Source organism: Myxine glutinosa, chromosome 5, assembly GCF_964187855.1.
Source record: "Myxine glutinosa chromosome 5, kmMyxGlut1.1, whole genome shotgun sequence".
Lineage (NCBI taxonomy): Eukaryota > Metazoa > Chordata > Myxini > Myxiniformes > Myxinidae > Myxine > Myxine glutinosa.
The window spans coordinates 7551761-7565152 of record NC_136265.1 but is presented as its reverse complement, the minus strand read 5'-3'; the positions used below and the strand labels follow the sequence as shown (position 1 = coordinate 7565152).

Sequence of the window (13392 nt, the reverse complement as noted above, 5' to 3'; positions counted from 1 at the left end):
TAATACATGAACCACCACCTTCCCCCATTAATACATGAAGCACCACCTTCCTCCATTAATATATGAACCACCACCCACCTTCCCCCATTAATATATGAACCACCACCCACCTACACCCATTAATATATGAACCACCACCTACCTTCCCCCATTAATATGTGAACCACCACCTACTTTCCCCCATTAATATATGAACCACCACCCACCTTCCCCCATTAATATATGAACCACCACCCACCTTCCCCCATTAATATGTGAACCACCACCTACTTTCCCCCATTAATATATGAACCACCACCCACCTTCCCCCATTCATACATGAACCACCACCTTCCCCCATTAATACATGAAGCACCACCTTCCTCCATTAATATATGAACCACCACCCACCTTCCCCCATGAATATAAGAACCACCACCCACCTTCCCCCATTAATATATGAACCACGACCTACCTTCCCCCATTAATATATAACCAACACCCACCTTCCCCCATTAATATATGAACTACCACCCACCTTCCCCCATTAATACATGAACCACCACCCACCTTCCCCCATAAATATATGAACCACCACCCACCTTCCCCCATTAATATGTGAACCACCACCTACCTTCCCTCATTAATATATGAACCACCACCCACCTTCCCCCAATCCCCCATTAATATATGAACCACCACCCACATTCCCCCAATCCCCCATTAATATATGAATCACCACTCACCTTCCCCCATTGATATATGAACTACCACCCACCTTCCCCCATTAATATATGAACCACCACCTACCTTCCCCCATTAATATATGAACCACCACCCACCTTCCCCCATTAATATATGAACCACCACCTACCTTCCCCCATTAATATATAACCAACACCCACCTTCCCCCATTAATATATGAATTACCACCAATCTTCCCCCATTAATATATGAAGTACCACCCACCTTCCCCCATTAATATATGAACCACCACCCATCTTCCCCCATTAATATATGAACCAACACCCACCTTCCCCCATTAATATATGAACCACCACCCACCTTCCCCCATGAATATATGAACCACCACCCACCTTCCCCCATTAATATATGAACCACCACCCACCTTCCCCCATTAATATATGAACCACCACCCACCTTCCCCCATTAATATATGAACCACCACCCACCTTCCCCCATTAATATATGAACCACCACCCACCTTCCCCCATTAATATATGAACTGCCACCCCCCTTCACCTATTAATATATGAACTACCACCCACCTTCCCCCATTAATATATGAACTACCACCCACCTTCCCCCATTAATATATGAACTACCACCCACCTTCCCCCATTAATATATGAACTACCACCCACCTTCCCCCATTAATATATGAACTACCACCCACATTCCCCCATTTAAAAACGAACCACCACCCACCTTCCCCCATTAATATATGAACCACCACCCACCTTCCCCCATTAATATATGAACCACCACCCACCTTCCCCCATTAATATATGAACCACCACCCACCTACCCCCCATTAATATATGAACCACCACCCACCTTCCCCCATTAATATATGAATCACCACCACCCACCTTCCCCCATTAATATATGAACTACCATCCACCTTCCCCCATTAATATATGAACCACCACCCACCTTCCCCCATTAATATATAACCAACACCCACCTTCCCCCATTAATATATGAACTACCATCCACCTTCCCCCATGAATATATGAACCACCACCCACCTTCCCCCATTAATATATGAAGTACCACCGACCTTCCCTCATTGATATATGAACTACCACCCACCTTCCCCCATTAATATATGAACCACCACCACCCACCTTCCCCCATTAATATATGAACCACCACCGAACCTTCCCCCATTAATATATGAACCACCACCCACCTTCCCCCATTAATATATGAACCACCACCCACCTTCCCCCATTAATATATGAACCACCACCCACCTTCCCCCATTGATATATGAACCACCACCCACCTTCCCCCATTAACATATGAACCACCACCCACCTTCCCCCATTAATATATGAACCACCACCCACCTTCCCCCATTAATATATGAACCACCACCTACCTTCCCCCATTAATATATAACCAACACCCACCTTCCCCCATTAATATATGAACTACCACCCACCTTCCCCCATTAATATATGAACCACCACCCACCTTCCCCCATTAATATATGAACCACCACCCACCTTCCCCCATTAATATATGAACCACCACCCACCTTCCCCCATTAATATATGAACCACCACCCACCTTCCCCCATTAATATATGAACCACCACCCACCTTCCCCCATTAATATATGAACCACCACCCACCTTCCCCCATTAATATATGAACCACCACCGAACCTTCCACCATTAATATATGAACCACCACCTACCTTCCCCCATTAATATATAACCAACACCCACCTTCCCCCATTAATATATGAACTACCATCCACCTTCCCCCATGAATATATGAACTACCACCCACCTTCCCCCATGAATATATGAAGTACCACCCACCTTCCCCCATTAATATATGAACTACCACCCACATTCCCCCATTAATATATGAACCACCACACATCTTCCCCCATTAATATATGAACCACCACCCACCTTCCCCCATTAATATGTGAACCACCACCTACCTTCCCCCATTAATATATGAATCACCACTCACCTTCCCCCATTAATATATGAACTACCACCCACCTTCCCCTATTAATATATGAAGTAACACCCACCTTCCCCCATTAATATATGAACAACCACCCACCTTCCCCCATTAATATATGAACCATCACCCACCTTCCCCCATTAATATATGAACCACCACCCACCTTCCCCCCTTAATATATGAACCACCACCCACCTTCCCCCCTTAATATATGAACCACCACCCACCTTCCGCCATTAATATGTGAACCACCACCTACCTTCCCCCATTAATATGTGAACCACCACCTACCTTCCCCCATTGATATATGAATCACCACTCACCTTCCCCCATTGATATATGAACTACCACCCACCTTCCCCCATTAATATATGAACCACCACCTACCTTACCCCATTAATATATGAATCACCACCCACCTTCCCCCATTAATATATGAACCACGACCTACCTTCCCCCATTAATATATAACCAACATCCACCTTCCCCCATAAATATATGAACTACCACCCACCTTCCCCCATTAATACATGAATGACCACCCACCTTCCCCCATTAATATATGAACTACCACCCACATTCCCCCATTAATATATGAACTACCACCCACCTTCCCCCATTAATATATGAACTACCACCCACTTTCCCCCCATTAATAAATGAACTACCACCCACCTTCCCCCATTAATATATGAACCACCACCCACCTTCCCCCATTAATATATGAACCACCACCCACCTTCCCCCATTAATATATGAAGCACCACCCACTTTCCCCCATTAATATATGAACCACCACCTACCTTCCCCCATTATGTGAACCACCACCTACTTTCCCCCATTAATATATGAACCACCACCCACCTTCCGCCATTAATATATGAATCACCACTCACCTTCCCCCATTGATATATGAACTACCACTCACCTTCCCCCATTAATATATGAACCACCACCCATCTTCCCCCATTAATATGTGAACCACCACCTACCTTCCCCCATTAATATATGAATCACCACTCACCTTCCCCCATTGATATATGAACTACCACCCACCTTCCCCCATTAATATATGAACCACCACCTACCTTACCCCATTCATATGTGAAGCACCACCCACCTTCCCCCATTAATATATGAACCACCACCCACCTTCCCCCATTAATATATATGAACCACCACCCACCTTCCCCCATTAATATATATGAACCACCACCCACCTTCCCCCATTAATATATATGAACCACAACCCACCTTCCCCCATTAATATATGAACCACCACCTACCTTCCCCCATTAATATATGAACCACCACCCACCTTCCCCCATTAATATATGAACCACCACCCACCTTCCCCCATTAATATATGAACCACCACCCACCTTCCCCCATTAATATATGAACCACGACCTACCTTCCCCCATTAATATATGAATCACCACCTACCTTCCCCCATTAATATGTGAAGCACCACCCACCTTCCCCCATTAATATATGAACCACCACCTGCCTTCCCCCATTAATATATGAACCACCACCCACCTTCCCCCATTAATATATGAATCACCACTCACCTTGCCCCATTAATATGTGAACCACCACCCACCTTCCCCCATTAATATATGAACCACCACCCACCTTCCCCCATTAATATGTGAACCACCACCCACCTTCCCCCATTAATATATGAATCACCACTCACCTCGCCCCATTAATATGTGAACCACCACACACCTTCCCCCATTAATATATGAACCACCACCTGCCTTCCCCCATTAATATATGAACCACCATCCACCTTCCCCCATTAATATATGAATCACCACTCACCTTCCCCCATTAATATATGAACCACCACTCACCTTCCCCCATTAATATATGAACCACCACCCACCTTACCCTTTTAATATGTGAACCACCACCCACCTTCCCCCATAAATATATGAACCACCACCCACCTTCCCCCATAAATATATGAACCACCACCCACCTTCCCCCATTAATATATGAACCACCACCCACCTTCCCCTTTTAATATGTGAACCACCACCCACCTTCCCCCATAAATATATGAACCACCACCCACCTTCCCCCATAAATATATGAACCACCACCCACCTTCCCCCATTAATATATGAACCACCACCCACCTTCCCCTTTTAATATGTGAACCACCACCCACCTTCCCCCATAAATATATGAACCACCACCCACCTTCCCCCATAAATATATGAACCACCACCCACCTTCCCCCATAAATATATGAACCACCACCCACCTTCCCCCATTAATATGTGAACCACCACCCACCTTCCCCCATAAATATATGAACCACCACCCACCTTCCCCCATAAATATATGAACCACCACCCACCTTCCCCCATTAATATGTGAACCACCACCTACCTTCCCCCATTAATATATGAACCACCACCCACCTTCCCCCATTAATATATGAACCACCACCCACCTTCCCCTTTTAATATGTGAACCACCACCCACCTTCCCCCATAAATATATGAACCACCACCCACCTTCCCCCATAAATATATGAACCACCACCCACCTTCCCCCATTAATATGTGAACCACCACCTACCTTCCCCCATTAATATATGAACCACCACCTACCTTCCCCCATTAATATATAACCAACACCCACCTTCCCCCATTAATATATGAACTACCACCCACCTTCCCCCATGAATATATGAACTACCACCCACCTTCCCCCATGAATATATGAACTACCACCCACCTTCCCCCATGAATATATGAACTACCACCCACCTTCCCCCAATAATATATGAACGACCACCCACCTTCCCCCAGTAAATATATGAACCACCACCCATCTTCCCACATGAATATATGAACCACCACCCACCTTCCCCCATTAATATATGAACCACCACCCACATTCCCCCATTAATACATGAACCACCACCTTCCTCCATTAATATATGAACCACGACCCACCTTCCCCCATTAATATATGAAGGACCACCCACCTTCCCCCATTAATATACGAACCACCACCCACCTTCCCCCATTAATATATGAACCACCACCCACCTTCCCCCATGAATATATGAAGCACCACCCACCTTCCCCCATTAATATATGAACCACAACCCACCTTCCCCCATTAATATATCAACCACCACCCACCTTCCCCCATTAATATATGAACCACCACCCACCTTCCCCCAATCGCCCCATTAATATATGAACCACCACCCACCTTCCCCCAATCCCCCATTAATATATGAATCACCACTCACCTTCCCCCATTGATATATGAACTACCACCCACCTTCCCCCATGAATATATGAACCACCACCCACCTTCCCCCATTAATATATGAACCACCACCCACCTTCCCCCATTAATATATGAACCACCACCCACCTTCCCCCATTCATATATGAACCACCACCCACCTTCCCCCATAAATATATGAACCACCACCCACTTTCCCCCATTAATATATGAACCACCACTCACCTTACCCCATTAATATATGAACCACCACCCACCTTCCCCCATTAATACATGAATCACCACCCACCTTCCCCCATTAATATATGAACCACCACCCACCTACACCCATTAATATATGAACCACCACCCACCTTCCCCCATTAATATGTGAACCACCACCTACCTTCCCCCATTAATATATGAACCACCACCCACTTTCCCCCATTAATATATGAACCACCACCCACCTTCCCCCATTAATATGTGAACCACCACCCACCTTCCCCCATTAATATGTGAACCACCACCTACTTTCCCCCATTAATATATGAACCACAACCCACCTTCCCCCATTAATATATGAACCACCACCCACCTTCCCCCATTAATATATGAACCACCACCTACCTTCCCCCATTAATATATGAACCACCACCTACCTTCCCCCATTAATATATAACCAACACCCACCTTCCCCCATTAATATATGAACTACCATCCACCTTCCCCCATGAATATATGAACTACCACCCACCTTCCCCCATTAATATATGAAGTACCACCCACCTTACCTCATTGATATATGAACTACCACCCACCTTCCCCCATTAATATATGAACCACCACCCACCTACACCCATTAATATATGAACCTCCACCTACCTTCCCCCATTAATATGTGAACCACCACCTACCTTCCCCCATTAATATGTGAACCACCACCTACCTTCCCCCATTAATATATGAACCACCACCCACTTTCCCCCATTAATATATGAACCACCACCCACCTTCCCCCATTAATATGTGAACCACCACCTACTTTCCCCCATTAATATATGAACCACCACCCACCTTCCCCCATTAATACATGAACCACCACCTTCCCCCATTAATACATGAAGCACCACCTTCCTCCATTAATATATGAACCACCACCCACCTTCCCCCATTAATATATGAACCACCACCCACCTACACCCATTAATATATGAACCACCACCTACCTTCCCCCATTAATATGTGAACCACCACCTACTTTCCCCCATTAATATATGAACCACCACCCACCTTCCCCCATTAATATATGAACCACCACCCACCTTCCCCCATTAATATATGAACCACCACCCACCTTCCCCCATTAATATGTGAACGACCACCTACTTTCCCCCATTAATATATGAACCACCACCCACCTTCCCCCATTCATACATGAACCACCACCTTCCCCCATTAATACATGAAGCACCACCTTCCTCCATTAATATATGAACCACCACCCACCTTCCCCCATGAATATAAGAACCACCACCCACCTTCCCCCATTAATATATGAACCACGACCTACCTTCCCCCATTAATATATAACCAACACCCACCTTCCCCCATTAATATATGAACTACCACCCACCTTCCCCCATTAATATATGAACCACCACCCACCTTCCCCCATTAATATATGAACCACCACCCACCTTCCCCCATTAATATGTGAACCACCACCTACCTTCCCTCATTAATATATGAACCACCACCCACCTTCCCCCAATCCCCCATTAATATATGAACCACCACCCACCTTCCCCCAATCCCCCATTAATATATGAATCACCACTCACCTTCCCCCATTGATATATGAACTACCATCCACCTTCCCCCATTAATATATGAACCACCACCTACCTTCCCCCATTAATATATGAACCACCACCCACCTTCCCCCATTAATATATGAACCACCGCCTACCTTCCCCCATTAATATATAACCAACACCCACCTTCTCCCATTAATATATGAATTACCACCAATCTTCCCCCATTAATATATGAAGTACCACCCACCTTCCCCCATTAATATATGAACCACCACCCATCTTCCCCCATTAATATATGAACCAACACCCACCTTCCCCCATTAATATATGAACCACCACCCACCTTCCCCCATGAATATATGAACCACCACCCACCTTCCCCCATTAATACATGAACCACCACCTTCCCCCATGGATATATGAAGTACCACCCACCTTCCCCCATTAATATATGAACTACCACCCACCTTCCCCCATTAATATATGAACCACCACCCACCTTCCCCCATTAATATATGAACCACCACCCACCTTCCCCCATTAATATATGAACCACCACCCACCTTCCCCCATTAATATATGAACTACCACCCCCCTTCACCTATTAATATATGAACTACCACCCACCTTCCCCCATTAATATATGAACTACCACCCACCTTCCCCCATTAATATATGAACTACCACCCACCTTCCCCCATTAATATATGAACTACCACCCACCTTCCCCCATTAATATATGAACTACCACCCACATTCCCCCATTTAAAAACGAACCACCACCCACCTTCCCCCATTAATATATGAACCACCACCCACCTTCCCCCATTAATATATGAACCACCACCCACCTTCCCCCATTAATATATGAACCACCACCCACCTACCCCCCATTAATATATGAACCACCACCCACCTTCCCCCATTAATATATGAACCACCACCACCCACCTTCCCCCATTAATATATGAACCACCACCGAACCTTCCCCCATTAATATATGAACCACCACCCACCTTCCCCCATTAATATATGAACCACCACCCACCTTCCCCCATTAATATATAACCAACACCCACCTTCCCCCATTAATATATGAACTACCATCCACCTTCCCCCATGAATATATGAACCACCACCCACCTTCCCCCATTAATATATGAAGTACCACCCACCTTCCCTCATTGATATATGAACTACCACCCACCTTCCCCCATTAATATATGAACCACCACCACCCACCTTCCCCCATTAATATATGAACCACCACCCACCTTCCCCCATTAATATATGAACCACCACCCACCTTCCCCCATTAATATATGAACCACCACCCACCTCCCCCCATTGATATATGAACCACCACCCACCTTCCCCCATTAATATATGAACCACCACCCACCTTCCCCCATTAATATATGAACCACCACCCACCTTCCCCCATTAATATATGAACCACCACCTACCTTCCCCCATTAATATATAACCAACACCCACCTTCCCCCATTAATATATGAACTACCACCCACCTTCCCCCATTAATATATGAACCACCACCCACCTTCCCCCATTAATATATGAACCACCACCCACCTTCCCCCATTAATATATGAACCACCACCCACCTTCCCCCATTAATATATGAACCACCACCCACCTTCCCCCATTAATATATGAACCACCACCCACCTTCCTGCATTAATATATGAACCACCACCCACCTTCCCCCATTAATATATGAACCACCACCGAACCTTCCGCCATTAATATATGAACCACCACCTACCTTCCCCCATTAATATATAACCAACACCCACCTTCCCCCATTAATATATGAACTACCATCCACCTTCCCCCATGAATATATGAACTACCACCCACCTTCCCCCATGAATATATGAAGTACCACCCACCTTCCCGCATTAATATATGAACTACCACCCACATTCCCCCATTAATATATGAACCACCACACATCTTCCCCCATTAATATATGAACCACCACCCACCTTCCCCCATTAATATGTGAACCACCACCTACCTTCCCCCATTAATATATGAATCACCACTCACCTTCCCCCATTAATATATGAACAACCACCCACCTTCCCCTATTAATATATGAAGTAACACCCACCTTCCCCCATTAATATATGAACAACCACCCACCTTCCCCCATTAATATATGAACCATCACCCACCTTCCCCCATTAATATATGAACCACCACCCACCTTAATATATGAACCACCACCCACCTTCCCCCCTTAATATATGAACCACCACCCACCTTCCGCCATTAATATGTGAACCACCACCTACCTTCCCCCATTAATATGTGAACCACCACCTACCTTCCCCTATTGATATATGAATCACCACTCACCTTCCCCCATTGATATATGAACTACCACCCACATTCCCCCATTAATATATGAATCACCACCCACCTTCCCCCATTAATATATGAACCACGACTTACCTTCCCCCATTAATATATAACCAACATCCACCTTCCCCCATTAATATATGAACTACCACCCACCTTCCCCCATTAATACATGAATGACCACCCACCTTCCCCCATTAATATATGAACTACCACCCACATTCCCCCATTAATATATGAACTACCACCCACCTTCCCCCATTAATATATGAACTACCACCCACTTTCCCCCATTAATAAATGAACTACCACCCACCTTCCCCCATTAATATATGAACCACCACCCACCTTCCCCCATTAATATATGAACCACCACCCACCTTCCCCCATTAATATATGAAGCACCACCCACTTTCCCCCATTAATATATGAACCACCACCTACATTCCCCCATTATGTGAACCACCACCTACTTTCCCCCATTAATATATGAACCACCACCCACCTTCCGCCATTAATATATGAATCACCACTCACCTTCCCCCATTGATATATGAACTACCACCCACCTTCCCCCATTAATATATGAACCACCACCCAGCTTCCCCCATTAATATGTGAACCACCACCTACCTTCCCCCATTAATATATGAATCACCACTCACCTTCCCCCATTGATATATGAACTACCACCCACCTTCCCCCATTAATATATGAACCACCACCCACCTTCCCCCATTAATATATGAACCACCACCCACCTTCCCCCATTAATATATGAACCACCACCCACCTTCCCCCATTAATATATATGAACCACCACCCACCTTCCCCCATTAATATATGAACCACCACCCACCTTCCCCCATTAATATATGAACCACCACCCACCTTCCCCCATTAATATATGAACCACCACCCACCTACCCCCCATTAATATATGAACCACCACCTACCTTCCCCCATTAATATATGAACCACCACCTACCTTCCCCCATTAATATGTGAAGCACCACCCACCTTCCCCCATTAATATATGAACCACCACCTGCCTTCCCCCATTAATATATGAACCACCACCCACCTTCCCCCATTAATATATGAATCACCACTCACCTTGCCCCATTAATATGTGAACCACCACCCACCTTCCCCCATTAATATATGAACCACCACCCACCTTCCCCCATTAATATGTGAACCACCACCCACCTTCCCCCATTAATATATGAACCACCACCCGCCTTCCCCCATTAATATATGAACCACCACCCACCTTCCCCCATTAATATATGAATCACCACTCACCTTCCCCCATTAATATATGAACCACCACTCACCTTCCCCCATTAATATATGAACCACCACCCACCTTCCCCTTTTAATATGTGAACCACCACCCACCTTCCCCCATAAATATATGAACCACCACCCACCTTCCCCCATAAATATATGAACCACCACCCACCTTCCCCCATTAATATATGAACCACCACCCACCTTCCCCTTTTAATATGTGAACCACCACCCACCTTCCCCCATAAATATATGAACCACCACCCACCTTCCCCCATAAATATATGAACCACCACCCACCTTCCCCCATTAATATGTGAACCACCACCTACCTTCCCCCATTAATATATGAACCACCACCCACCTTCCCCCATTAATATATGAACCACCACCCACCTTCCCCTTTTAATATGTGAACCACCACCCACCTTCCCCCATAAATATATGAACCACCACCCACCTTCCCCCATTAATATATGAACCACCACCCACCTTCCCCCATTAATATATGAACCACCACCCACCTTCCCCCATTAATATATGAACCACCACCTACCTTCCCCCATTAATATGTGAAGCACCACCCACCTTCCCCCATTAATATATGAACCACCACCCACCTTCCCCCATTAATATATGAACCACCACTCACCTTGCCCCATTAATATGTGAACCACCACCCACCTTCCCCCATTAATATATGAACCACCACCCACCTTCCCCCATTAATATGTGAACCACCACCCACCTTCCCCCATTAATATATGAACCACCACCCACCTTCCCCCATAAATATATGAACCACCACCCACCTTCCCCCATTAATATGTGAACCACCACCCACCTTCCCCCATTAATATATGAACCACCACCCACCTTCCCCCATTAATATATGAACCACCACCTACCTTCCCCCATTAATATATGAACCACCACCTACCTTCCCCCATTAATATATGAACCACCACCTACCTTCCCCCATTAATATATGAACCACCCCGTAAATCCAAAAAGGAAGAACGTGTCAAAATTCGGATGAACGATCAATGGATTCGGAAGATTGATGCAGAAATAAACGAAGAACACATAAGCGACACGGAGGGTTGAACTGGAGCAGGTAAGACAGGAAGTGGATGTAGGTTGACGGAGCAGGTATTACGAAGACATCAGGTGTTATTGAAGCCGATATGAAAAGGGAAAAAACACTTCGGTACCGTAACTAAAACTAAAAGGTGTATGGTGTTACTTTCACGAGTGAATAAGACAAACGCGAGGTCAACAGACGTACCTGTGGATACACCAGGCGCACCTTCACAACATTGATCACACCATGGGCTGCAACGTCACTAGGAAGCACACCTGAGTGAAGGAGACGCCTGATTGGCTGAGAGCTGAAAGAAGCGGTGCCACACGCCCAGATGATAATTATCTGAGAGATGGGTGATGATTAAAAAAAAGGTGTGTGTGTGAAGTGTGTATAAAGTGTGTGTGTGGTGTGTATAAGGTGTGTGAGAGAAGTGTGTATAAAGTGTGTGTGTGTGTGTGTGAGTGTGTGTAGTGTGTGCGCGTGAAGTGTGTGTGTGTGTTGTGTGTGCGTGAAGTGTGTGTGTGTGAAGTGTGTATAAAGTGTGTGTGTGTGTGTGTGTGTGTGTGTGTGTGTGTGTGTGTGTGTGTGTGTGTGTGTGTGTGTGTGTGTGTGAGAGAGAGAGTATGTGTGTGTGTGTGAGTGAAGTGTGTGTGTGTGTGTGTGTGTGAGTGGTTTGTGTGTGAGAGAAGTGTGTGCGTGAAGTGTGTGTGTGTGAAGTGTGTTTGTGTGTGTGTGAAGTGTGTGAGTGTAAAGTGTGTGAGTGTAAAGTGTGTGAGTGGTGTGTGTGTGTGTGAAGTGTGTTTGTGTGTGTATGTGAAGTGTGTGTGTG

At 45.4% G+C, this 13392-nt stretch overlaps 1 protein-coding gene across 1 annotated transcript in view; it reads right to left on the bottom strand.

Moving 5' to 3' along the window:
* Positions 1 to 12847, bottom strand: part of LOC137427988 (uncharacterized) — a 50742-nt gene extending 37895 nt beyond the window's left edge. The window contains exon 1 of the mRNA XM_068117870.2: positions 12765 to 12847. The gene's annotated coding sequence lies outside the window, so the exon portion shown is untranslated. The remainder of the gene's footprint in view (positions 1 to 12764) is intronic.
* Between the last annotated feature and the right edge of the window lie 545 nt (positions 12848 to 13392).